This window comes from Chiloscyllium plagiosum, unplaced genomic scaffold (genome assembly GCF_037043375.1).
Source record: "Chiloscyllium plagiosum isolate Xiang-an unplaced genomic scaffold, Cpla_swu_hap1 HiC_scaffold_2, whole genome shotgun sequence".
In the NCBI taxonomy this organism is placed as follows: domain Eukaryota; kingdom Metazoa; phylum Chordata; class Chondrichthyes; order Orectolobiformes; family Hemiscylliidae; genus Chiloscyllium; species Chiloscyllium plagiosum.
Genome location: NW_028270140.1, coordinates 156,777,554 through 156,790,341, shown reverse-complemented (window position 1 = coordinate 156,790,341; position 12,788 = coordinate 156,777,554). Strand labels below are relative to the sequence as shown.

General features: G+C 49.0%; 1 non-coding gene across 1 annotated transcript; it reads right to left on the bottom strand.

Annotated features, from left to right (window-relative positions):
• Window positions 1-7,238: 7,238 nt before the first annotated feature.
• Window positions 7,239-7,429, bottom strand: LOC148152034 (U2 spliceosomal RNA). The gene has a single exon (XR_015751697.1). It is a non-coding gene; the product is annotated as a U2 spliceosomal RNA (small nuclear RNA).
• Window positions 7,430-12,788: the final 5,359 nt, after the last annotated feature.

Here is a 12,788-nt window from a genome sequence, read left to right as displayed (position 1 = left end):
GATCCCCTTATAATCAAGAACCTCTCTATCTCTGTCTTAAATGCAACCTCATCTCAGCCTGAAGGGACGACCCTTCACCCTGAGGCTGTACTTCCAGGTCCTCGTCTCGCCTACTAGTGGGATCATCGGGTTCAATTCCCGCCTCAGGCGACTGACTGTGTGGAGTTTGCACGTTCTCCCCGTGCCTGCGTGGGTTTCCTCCGGGTGCTCCGGTTTCCTCCCACAGTCCAAAGATGTGCAGGTCAGGTGAATTGGCCATGCTAAATTGCCCGTAGTGTTAGGTAAGGGGCAAATGTAGGGGTATGGGTGGGTTGCGCTTCGGCGGGTCGGTGTGGACTTGTTGGGTCGAAGGGCCTGTTTCCACACTGTAATGTAATGTAATCTAATCTAATCTTCTTCACATCCACTCTGACCAGGCCTCCCAGTAGCCTGTAAGGTTCAGTCAGATCCCGCCTTACCTTTCGAAACACCATCGGGTATAGACCCAGAGACCTCGTGTGACAAACCCTTCAGCCCCAGGGGGAACACGCTTGTAAACCTTCTCTAGACTCCCTCCAACACCAGCGCATCCCTTCCTTTGGTACAGGGCACAAAACTGTTCCCGATATTCCACCTGTGGTCAGACCAGAGTCTGATGCAGCCTCAGCAGCACGTCTCTGCTCCTTTTTTCTCGCCCGCTTGAAATGAATGCCGACACTGCATTTGCCTTCCGAACCATCGGATGAACCTGCATGTTAATCATGAAACAACCTGGAACTAAGACTCCCAAGACCCTCAGCGCTTCAGATTTGCAAAGCCTTTCCCTCGTTCAGAAAATCGTCTACCCGATTGTTCTTGCTACCAAAGTGCAAAACCGCACACTTGGTCACTTCTTTCCCCACTCGCCCTTCATCTCCACGCCCTTCTGCAGCCTGCCCGTTTCCTCAAAACTACCTGTCCCTCTCGCTATCTTTGTGCCATCTGCAAACTCAGCAAAAATGCCCGCCGTGGCCCTCATTATCGTCGACACCCCAATAAGGTCCCTGTCACAGCCCCGTCTACAAGGTATTTGCAGAAATTCACCAAAGTTATACACGTGGCCGGAGACTTTGGCACGTCGGGTCGATAACACAGGGCCCAGCGAGCCTGTGCCGATTCCTACTCCTTGTTTGGCCGTGCTACTTGTTGCCCAGACGTGGTTTCAGTCCCGCCGTTCCGCCTCCCGTTCACGTGTCTAACAAGGTGAGCCTTAAACATAGAACATAGAAGAATTCAGCGCAGTACAGGCCCTTCGGCCCTCGATGTTGCGCCGATCCAAGCCCACCTAACCTACACTAGCCCACTATCCTCCATATGCCTATCCAATGCCTGCTTAAATGCCCATAATGAGGGAGAGTCCACCACTGCTACTGGCAGGGCATTCCATGAACTCACGACTCGCTGAGTAAAGAACCTACCCCTAACATCTGTCCTATACCTACCCCCCCTTAATTTAAAGCTATGCCCCCTTGGAAAAAGATTCTCACTGTCGACCCTATCTAAACCCCTAATCATCTTGTACACCTCTATCAAGTCACCCCTAAACCTTCTTTTCTCCAATGAAAACAACCCCAAGTGCCTCAGCCTTTCCTCATATGATCTTTCTACCATACCAGGCAACATCCTGGTAAACCTCCTCTGCACCCGTTCCAGTGCCTCCACATCCTTCCTATAGTATGGCGACCAAAACTGCACACAATACTCCAGATGCGGACGCACCAGAGTCTTATACAACTGCAACATGACCTCAGTACTCCGGAACTCAATTCCTCTACCAATAAAAGCCAGTACGCCATATGCCTTCTTCACCGCACTATTTACCTGGGTGGCAACTTTCAAAGATCTGTGTACATGGACACCAAGATCCCTCTGCTCATCCACACTACCAAGTATCCGTCCATTAGCCCAGTACCCCATCTTTTTATTACTCTTACCAAAGTGAATCACCTCACACTTAGCTACATTGAACGCCATTTGCCACCTTTCTGCCCAGTTCTGCAGCTTATCTATATCCCGCTGTAACCTGCCACATCCTTCCTCACTGTCTACAACTCCTCCGACTTTCGTATCATCCGCAAACTTGCTCACCCAACCTTCTAACCCCTCCTCCAGGTCATTTATAAAAATGACAAACAGCAATGGTCCCAAAACAGATCCTTGCGGAACACCGCTAGTGACGGCACTCCAAGATGAACCTTTGCCATCAACTACTACCCTCTGTCTTCTTCCAGCCAGCCAACTCCTAATCCAAACCTCCAACTCACCCTCAATGCCATACCTCCGTGTTTTTTGCAGTAGTCCACCATGAGGAACCTTATCAAACGCCTTACTAAAATCCATATACACCACATCTACCGCTTTCCCCTCGTTCACCTCCTTAGTCACCTTCTCAAAGAATTCAATAAGGTTTGTGAGGCACGACCTGCCCTTCACAAAACCATGCTGACTATCCTTGATCACATTATTCCTATCCAGATGTTCATAAATCCTATCCCTTAGAATTCTCTCTAAGATTTTGCCCACAACAGAAGTGAGACTCACCAGCCAATAGTTACTAGGGTTATCCCTACTCCCCTTCTTGAACAAGGGAACCACATTTGCTAGCCTCCAATCTTCTGGCACTACTCCTGTAGACAACGAGGACATAAAAATCAAGGCCAATGGCTCTGCAATCTCCTCCCTTGCTTCCCGGAGAATCCTAGGATAAATGCCATCAGGCCCAGGGGACTTATCTATTTTCACCCTTTCCAGAATTTCCAACACCTCTTCTCTACATACCTCAAAGCCATCCATTCTACTTAATTGTGACTCAGTACTCACATTGACAACAATGTCCTGTTCCTGATTGAATACTGACGAAAAGTATTCATTCAATGTCTCCCCAATCTCTTCAGCCTCCACACGCAACTTCCCACGACTATCCTTGACTGGACCTATTCCTACCCTAGTCATTCTTTTATTCCTGACATACCTATAGAAAGCCTTAGGGTTTTCCCTAATCCTACCAACTAAGGCCCTTTCATGTCCCCTCCTTGCTGCTCTTAGCTCTCTCTTCAGGTCCTTCCTGGCTACCGTATAACTCTCAATCGCCCCAATTGAACCTTCACGCCTCATCTTTACATAGGCCGCCCTCTTCCATTTAACAAGGGATTCCAATTCCTTATTAAACCACGGCTCCCTCACACGACCCTTTCCTCCCTGCCTGACGGGTACATACTTATCAAGGACACTCAATAGTTGCTCCTTGAACAAGCTCCACATATCAGTTACGCCCTTGTCTTGAAGCTTACTTTTCCAAGCCACACATCCTAAGTCATGCCTCACCGCATCATAATTTCCCTGCCCCCAGCTATAACTCTTGCCCTGTAGTGCACACTTATCCCTCTCCATCGCGAGAGTAAAAGTCACCGAATTGTGGTCACTGTCCCCAAAGTGCTCACCTACCTCTAATTCTAACACCTGGCCTGGTTCGTTACCCAGAACCAAATCCAGTATGGCCTCACCTCTTGTTGGCCTATCTACATATTGTGTCAGGAAACCCTCCTGCACACATTGGACAAACACTGACCCATCTAACGAACTTGAGCTATAGCTTTCCCAATCAATATCAGGAAAGTTAAAGTCCCCCATAACAACCACCCTATTACTTTCACTCTTCTCTTGAATCATCCTCGCAATCCTTTCTTCTACGTTTCTAGGACTATTAGGAGGCCTGTAAAAAATTACTAACAGGGTGAGCTCACCTTTCCTATTCCTAACCTCAGCCCAAACTACCTCAGACGGCGAGTCTTCATCCATCGTCCTTTCCACAGCTGTAATACTATCTTTGACAAGCAATGCCACACCTCCCCCTCTTTTACCCCCACCTCTGACCCTACTAAAACATTTAAACCCTGGAACCTGCAACAGCCAATCCTGTCCCTGTTCTACCCATGTCTCCGTAATAGCCACAACATCGAAGTCCCAGGTACCAACCCACGCTGCAAGTTCCTAATGTACCAACCCACGTTCCTAATGTGCCTGCTTCCAGCGCTTCGACTGGCAACGCGTTCCAGGCACCCACCATCCTCTGTGTGAAAACCTTTCCCCGCACTTTTCCCTTCTCACTTTCCCCCTCTCACCGTGAACCTGTACCCACTGACTCGCCACCCCACCCTTTCGATGCCTCTCAGTATGCTGTCGACCACTATCAGGTCGCCCCTCAGCTTCCGTCTTTGCAGTGACGACAATCCAAGTTTATTCAATCTCTCCTCACAGCAGAAGCGCTCCAGGGCAGGCAACGTGCTGGTAAACCTTCTCTGCACCCTCTCCAAAGCATCCACGTCCTTCTGGTAGTGTGCCGAACAGCATTGCGCGCGATATCCCAATTGTAGCCTAACTGGAGTTTTGTACAGCTCTTTGTACAGATCATTTATTTACACGTCACAAACAACAAAGGTCCTAGCACTGAGCCCTGCGGGACGCCACTAGTTACTGATCTCCTTTCCGAAAAATGCGCCCCGAGTCGGTTTTGTATCCAGCTAGCCGACTCACCTCAGATCCCACGAGACTCTACCTTTTGTAGCAGCCTGCCGTAAGATGTGAAGCGATCCAGAAGAGATTACTGACGCAAAGGTGACTACACTTAAATGAAAGTGCTGGGAATGGCAACCGTGATGGAACTCGCAGCCAAGGAAGGTCAACACCTCACAAAATGGTGGCTGAGAGTTCACAAAATGGTGGCCCAGGGACAAGCACCAACGCAGACACAAAACTGCCACTGCTGTGGAAACACATGTCAGGCAGCAGCAAATTGCTGCTGGAAAGAAGCTGTGTGCAGAAACTGCAGCATTAAAAAAGAATATATTAAGTGGGTGCGCTCGGGGGAGAAAGTACCAATAACCTGCAGCGAAAGTACAGGAAGAAATCCTAAATGGTACAAAAAGGGCAAGAAGACAAAAGCCCAGGCGCACAAACCAATGAGGTGTTGTTGTTACAGATACTGGCGATAGCTGCCGACGCCCCGGTCGCTCCCTTACTGAACGGCAAACCGGTAAGAATGGAGGTGGACACCGGTTTCATTGATACGGCTGAGTCACGTTGCGCTGCAACCTTCAGAAACTGAGCGAGGAACACACACAGGTGCTTTCACGGTGGGAACGTTCAGTTATACGGTCAGTCTGAAGACACAGCCTGCGCGTCAACAAAGGAAATCTTAGAGCTTTATGGGCAAGAATGTGGTTGGACAGAATCAAACTCAACTGGGCCGAAGGCAATCACTTGTCAAGATTCTGAGAGTGACTGATCAAGAATTCTAAAGAAGCACGCTATTGTTTTCAATGGGATAGAGAAGCAGGACGCCGGGAGCCTTTGATAAGGTTCCACGTGGTAGGCTGTTGGAGAAAATGCAGAGGCATGGAACTGAGGGTGATTTAGCAGCTTGGCTTAGAAACTGGCTTTCTGAAAGAAGGCAGCGGGTGGTGGTTGATGGAAAATATTCAGCCTGGAGTCCGGTTACTAGTGGTGTGCCACAAGGGTCTGTTTTGGGACCACTGCTGTTTGTCATTTTTATAAATGACTTAGATGCAGGCATAACATAGGTGGATGGATTAGTAAATTTGCAGACGACGCTAAAGTCGGTGGAGTGGTGGTCAGTGTGGAAGAATGTTACAGGTTGCAGGGGGACTTGGATAAACTGCAGAATTGGGCTGAGAGGTGGCAAATGGAGTTCAATGCAGCTAAATGTGAGGTGATGCACTTTGGGAAGAATAACAGGAAGGCAGAGTACTGGGTCGATGGAAAGATTCTTGGTAGTGTGGATGTGCAGAGGGATCTTGGAGTCCCATGTACATAGATCCCTGAAAGTTGCCACCCAAGTGGATAGTGCTGTTAAGAAGGCTGTTAGGTTTCATTCGTAGAGGGATTGAGTGCCGGAGCCGCAATATCATGCTGCAACAGTTCACCTGCTGGTGTGTGCTAGGCGGTTTCCTTTCCCTTTGCTCAACGACCTATTTGCTGAACTAGCCGGAGGTCAGCTTTTCAGTAAAACTGAGCCCGGTAAACCCTACCTCCAGATGAGTGTAGATCCTGAGTTTAAATGAATGAGACACAATCTTATTGAAACATATTGGATTCTTACGTGGCTCGACAGGGTAAATGCTGAGAGGACATTTTCCCTCATGGGAGTGTCTAGAACTGAACAGAATAAAGAGGCACCAATTTAAGAGTGAGATCAGGAGAAACGTCTTCTCTCAGAGGGTTGTGAGTCTTTGGAATTTGTTGTCACAGACAGCTGGCACACGCTGCTTGTGTGAGACTGACTTTGCTGCCTCAGCCAGAACTGGCAGCATTCTAAGTGCAAAAGAAGGCAAGGGGGTGTTGTGCCAGTCCCTGCGTACACAGCCCAGGTGCCGGATAATCTGCAGTGCTCCTACCTGCCTTATTATCTTTCCAGGCCAGTTCCGGTCAGCAAACATTGGTTTGTTTGTTCTACGTTTTCTCACGTGCTGTTGTCGAGTTAGTGCTGTCTCTTTGCTTTTCCCAGTGAGAATTGACTCTCTGAGTAACCTGCCTCTGACTCAGTCATTCGTGATAGCACACACGATTCTGTCGCGGCTCCGTGAATCGGAAAATGGCTGAAACTCACAGTCCTTTGCCTCGTTTTTCCGGTCAGTCACATACGTACCTATCGATTCCGCCTGCCCTTGCAGTCTGATGAAAAGCATGTGCCTTAAATACGTCCCGATGATTTTTGTCCTAGCTCACAGTGTTCTCGAAATCTCTCTTTCAAGTCATCAAAATCAAAACGACTGAACCCCGAGATAGCTTCATCCCCAGCAGCATGCAGCAACGTAGCACAGTTGACCTTCTCTTGTTTTTCTGAAATGTCGCTCGCGAGTATGAAAAGCTGGTGGGCAGCTACGGTTGCTGCGACTCCCAAATTCTGACACCATGTGGTGTGATCGGGGCCCGGCGTTGGCGGGAAGGTGCAGCACGCAGCAGGGGTCCGAGGGGATGACATTGAGAGCAAGTGTCAAGGTGCGCAAGAGACAGAGATGGCGAGAGAAGGATAGGGAGCGGGAGCTGAGCAGCCACCTTAGAACAGACGAGTTTGAATCGACTCACGCCCGGTTGGATGTGAGGTGTGAGAAATGAAGCACTTGGTACTCAAACCCATCCAGCAGACACAAAGCACCGAAAGCCTGAGTTATAAACATGAAGCTGTTTTTAGATTTATAGATGAGGGGTGCACCGTTCCCGGAGGTACTGCAATACCAGGTCGATGCGTGGAGTGGACGGAGCAAGCCCCTATTCCATCTCCCTGCTCCAAAAATCAATTTAATATATGGTCCCCAGATAAGGGACGTATCAGATATTAAACTGATAAGAACAGATACTACACTTGATCTTAGCCAAAAGGCCGAGAAGCGATAACTACAATACCGCGGACTGCCTCAAGTCCCATTTGTCCTCCATGTTTTCAATCAGCTTGATTCTGTTCAAAGACTTGTAGATCACTGCTGACAGTTTCCCTGTCGCCGTAGTCCTCCCAGGATTTCTAACGAGAGCAGCAGGTCCGTTTACAGCAGTTGCTTTTTTTCCCCTGTCAGTGAACCACTGTCTCATGGTCATGTAGAGATCGTCAGTATCTCACCAATCAAGTGGGTCAGGGCTAAGCTTACGTGACTTCTCACGTGACCAGCACAGCGTTTTTGAGGAGGCGGTAACCAACTGCAGAACTGCACGCATTGAATGATACATTCAGCCTGTCATGTCTGCATCAGCTCTCTGCACGAGCAACTTCCCCAGTCCCACTCGCCCTGCAGCAAATATTCTCTCTTCAGATAAGTATCCGACCCTCCGACCAAAGTCACCATTGAATCTGCCTCCAGCACCCTCTCTCTCAGGCAGTGCACTGCATATTCTCACCACTCGCTGAAGATGCTTGGGCCTAGGACGCTACCTCGATGAAACGTGACACGTAGAGAAGAAAGCAATAGATTCAGCCGAGCCCTCCATGTCTTTGATGTGTGTGGATGTGCCTGCAGTTAGAACATTGCACAGTACAGGCCCTTCGGCCCACGATGTCGTGCCGAGCAGTTTTCTTAATCTAAGATCAACCTAACCTACACACCCCTCAATTTACTGCCGTCCAGCGTGTGCTCGCCGAGCAGTAGCTTAAATGTCCCTGACAGTTTGTGGGAGATTAGAAATGCAGTTAGAGATGTTGTTTTTGCAGATGGGTGACGGGGTGTTGTGGGGGGAGGGGAAGGGGAACATTACACAAACGGTCGCGGGATTCTTGCAGCATACCTAAGGCTAAGATTTTAACGAATATAGAGGTTTTTGTTTAAGAAATAGTTGTAAACTAAGAAATAACTTTAAAGTGTTGTAGCTGACCACAAAAGTAGCAGTAGGGGCATTTCACAATAAGCTTATAGTATGATAAGGGGAACTGGATAAAATAGCAGACAGGCTGTAACAGACAAGGACAAGGACAGCAGGGTAGTCAGATAAGGAAAATTAGAGAAAAACGAGTGAGGTAATCGGCTTATGATAGGATGGGAAAAGGGAGGCGTGATTCCGCAACTTGCAAACTGAATAAGAATGCTTACATGTTTTGTTTTCGCGCGCTTTTGCTAGCCTGATTGCTTGAGCAAAACGCCTGTTCTTGCAAGGCCGTAAAGAATTAAATGTTCTTGTTTCCAAGGCTTTGTCTCAGGCTGAATTGTGAGTGAGTTTTGTTTCTCACAGTTGCCGAAGGGCCTGTTGTTGCGCTGCTCTGTTCGACGTTCTAAAAATCTCAGCTGTTACCAATGTGAAAAATCCCTGCCTCCCCACAAGGCAAATGATTGGAGCAGGTTCGAATTCTGACCGAAAAATCTCACTGTCAGGAAATCTCGGCTCGCTCACCTTTACGAACAGTACCTCTTACAGACTAATCCATCTTGTCTTGGAAAGTGTGAACTCCCATCCCCCAACCCACCTCGTGCAAATGAATAGCACGACGGGGCGGGGATGTGAAGATCAATTTACAGCAAATCAGCCTTTATTGGTTCGGCTCCAAACATTCCAATTCGGTCTGCTTCCTTAGAATTGCAAATCAAGATTCAAGAGTGCTAATTGCAGCGCTAACAGCAAGCTAATGGTTTGATAGTGGCTGTGCAATCAAAAAGCAAGGTCTAAAATGCAAAATAAAGCAAAACACCCAGTAAGCAAAACCTCAGCATCTGTGGGGAAAAAGCAGAATTAACGCTTTTTCGAGTCCAGTGACCCTTCTCCCGAAGGGTGCAGCGAGTTCTGTTTTCGTCTAGACATTACAACCTGCAGCACCACGCGTGGAGTCAGTGATCAACTGCACCTTCACTCTATTGGTAGCCACTGAGCACGTACATCGATGCTTGCATCAGGACGAGACGAAACCTGAACCAAACGGACGGAGGCTCCGAAGCTCTCTGCCACCCTCTCACCTTCAATGCGCACTTGGATCCATCCGGCTGCTCCGCATCAGGAAGCATCAATGGGGCGGCCTCAATCAACAGATGGGAATCAGAAAGCTTCCCCACACAGTCACACAGTACAGAAGAGGCCCTTTGGCCCTCCGAGTCCGCACTGACAAAGCTACTCTAAGTCTGCTCTAGTCCCACTTTCCAGCACTTGGTCCGTAGCCAGGAAAGGTTATGACATTTCCAGTGCTCATCCAAGTAGTTTTTCAAGGTTTTGAGGTTCCCCGCCTCGCTACCCTCCCAAGCAGTGCATTCCAGACCGCCGCCACCCTCTGGGAAACAACTGCTTTCTGTCATGACCGCAAGACCACGGAAGGTCTGACGGCCCATAAGACGTAGGAGCAGAATCGGGCCATTCGGCCCACGCTCCGCCATTCGGTCGTGGCTCACAGGTTTCTCAACCCCGATTCTCCTGCCCTCTCCCCACAACCCTTGATCCCCTTATAATCAAGAACCTCTCTATCTCTGTCTTAAATGCAACCTCATCTCAGCCTGAAGGGACGACCCTTCACCCTGAGGCTGTACTTCCAGGTCCTCGTCTCGCCTACTAGTGGGATCATCGGGTTCAATTCCCGCCTCAGGCGACTGACTGTGTGGAGTTTGCACGTTCTCCCCGTGCCTGCGTGGGTTTCCTCCGGGTGCTCCGGTTTCCTCCCACAGTCCAAAGATGTGCAGGTCAGGTGAATTGGCCATGCTAAATTGCCCGTAGTGTTAGGTAAGGGGCAAATGTAGGGGTATGGGTGGGTTGCGCTTCGGCGGGTCGGTGTGGACTTGTTGGGTCGAAGGGCCTGTTTCCACACTGTAATGTAATGTAATCTAATCTAAACTTCTTCACATCCACTCTGACCAGGCCTCCCAGTAGCCTGTAAGGTTCAGTCAGATCCCGCCTTACCTTTCGAAACACCATCGGGTATAGACCCAGAGACCTCGTGTGACAAACCCTTCAGCCCCAGGGGGAACACGCTTGTAAACCTTCTCTAGACTCCCTCCAACACCAGCGCATCCCTTCCTTTGGTACAGGGCACAAAACTGCTCCCGATATTCCACCTGTGGTCAGACCAGAGTCTGATGCAGCCTCAGCAGCACGTCTCTGCTCCTTTTTTCTCGCCCGCTTGAAATGAATGCCGACACTGCATTTGCCTTCCGAACCATCGGATGAACCTGCATGTTAATCATGAAACAACCTGGAACTAAGACTCCCAAGACCCTCAGCGCTTCAGATTTGCAAAGCCTTTCCCTCGTTCAGAAAATCGTCTACCCGATTGTTCTTGCTACCAAAGTGCAAAACCGCACACTTGGTCACTTCTTTCCCCACTCGCCCTTCATCTCCACGCCCTTCTGCAGCCTGCCCGTTTCCTCAAAACTACCTGTCCCTCTCGCTATCTTTGTGCCATCTGCAAACTCAGCAAAAATGCCCGCCGTGGCCCTCATTATCGTCGACACCCCAATAAGGTCCCTGTCACAGCCCCGTCTACAAGGTATTTGCAGAAATTCACCAAAGTTATACACGTGGCCGGAGACTTTGGCACGTCGGGTCGATAACACAGGGCCCAGCGAGCCTGTGCCGATTCCTACTCCTTGTTTGGCCGTGCTACTTGTTGCCCAGACGTGGTTTCAGTCCCGCCGTTCCGCCTCCCGTTCACGTGTCTAACAAGGTGAGCCTTAAACATAGAACATAGAAGAATTCAGCGCAGTACAGGCCCTTCGGCCCTCGATGTTGCGCCGATCCAAGCCCACCTAACCTACACTAGCCCACTATCCTCCATATGCCTATCCAATGCCTGCTTAAATGCCCATAATGAGGGAGAGTCCACCACTGCTACTGGCAGGGCATTCCATGAACTCACGACTCGCTGAGTAAAGAACCTACCCCTAACATCTGTCCTATACCTACCCCTCCTTAATTTAAAGCTATGCCCCCTTGGAAAAAGATTCTCACTGTCGACCCTATCTAAACCCCTAATCATCTTGTACACCTCTATCAAGTCACCCCTAAACCTTCTTTTCTCCAATGAAAACAACCCCAAGTGCCTCAGCCTTTCCTCATATGATCTTTCTACCATACCAGGCAACATCCTGGTAAACCTCCTCTGCACCCGTTCCAGTGCCTCCACATCCTTCCTATAGTATGGCGACCAAAACTGCACACAATACTCCAGATGCGGACGCACCAGAGTCTTATACAACTGCAACATGACCTCAGTACTCCGGAACTCAATTCCTCTACCAATAAAAGCCAGTACGCCATATGCCTTCTTCACCGCACTATTTACCTGGGTGGCAACTTTCAAAGATCTGTGTACATGGACACCAAGATCCCTCTGCTCATCCACACTACCAAGTATCCGTCCATTAGCCCAGTACCCCATCTTTTTATTACTCTTACCAAAGTGAATCACCTCACACTTAGCTACATTGAACGCCATTTGCCACCTTTCTGCCCAGTTCTGCAGCTTATCTATATCCCGCTGTAACCTGCCACATCCTTCCTCACTGTCTACAACTCCTCCGACTTTCGTATCATCCGCAAACTTGCTCACCCAACCTTCTAACCCCTCCTCCAGGTCATTTATAAAAATGACAAACAGCAATGGTCCCAAAACAGATCCTTGCGGAACACCGCTAGTGACGGCACTCCAAGATGAACCTTTGCCATCAACTACTACCCTCTGTCTTCTTCCAGCCAGCCAACTCCTAATCCAAACCTCCAACTCACCCTCAATGCCATACCTCCGTGTTTTTTGCAGTAGTCCACCATGAGGAACCTTATCAAACGCCTTACTAAAATCCATATACACCACATCTACCGCTTTCCCCTCGTTCACCTCCTTAGTCACCTTCTCAAAGAATTCAATAAGGTTTGTGAGGCACGACCTGCCCTTCACAAAACCATGCTGACTATCCTTGATCACATTATTCCTATCCAGATGTTCATAAATCCTATCCCTTAGAATTCTCTCTAAGATTTTGCCCACAACAGAAGTGAGACTCACCAGCCAATAGTTACTAGGGTTATCCCTACTCCCCTTCTTGAACAAGGGAACCACATTTGCTAGCCTCCAATCTTCTGGCACTACTCCTGTAGACAACGAGGACATAAAAATCAAGGCCAATGGCTCTGCAATCTCCTCCCTTGCTTCCCGGAGAATCCTAGGATAAATGCCATCAGGCCCAGGGGACTTATCTATTTTCACCCTTTCCAGAATTTCCAACACCTCTTCTCTACATACCTCAAAGCCATCCATTCTACTTAATTGTGACTCAGTACTCACATTGACAACAATG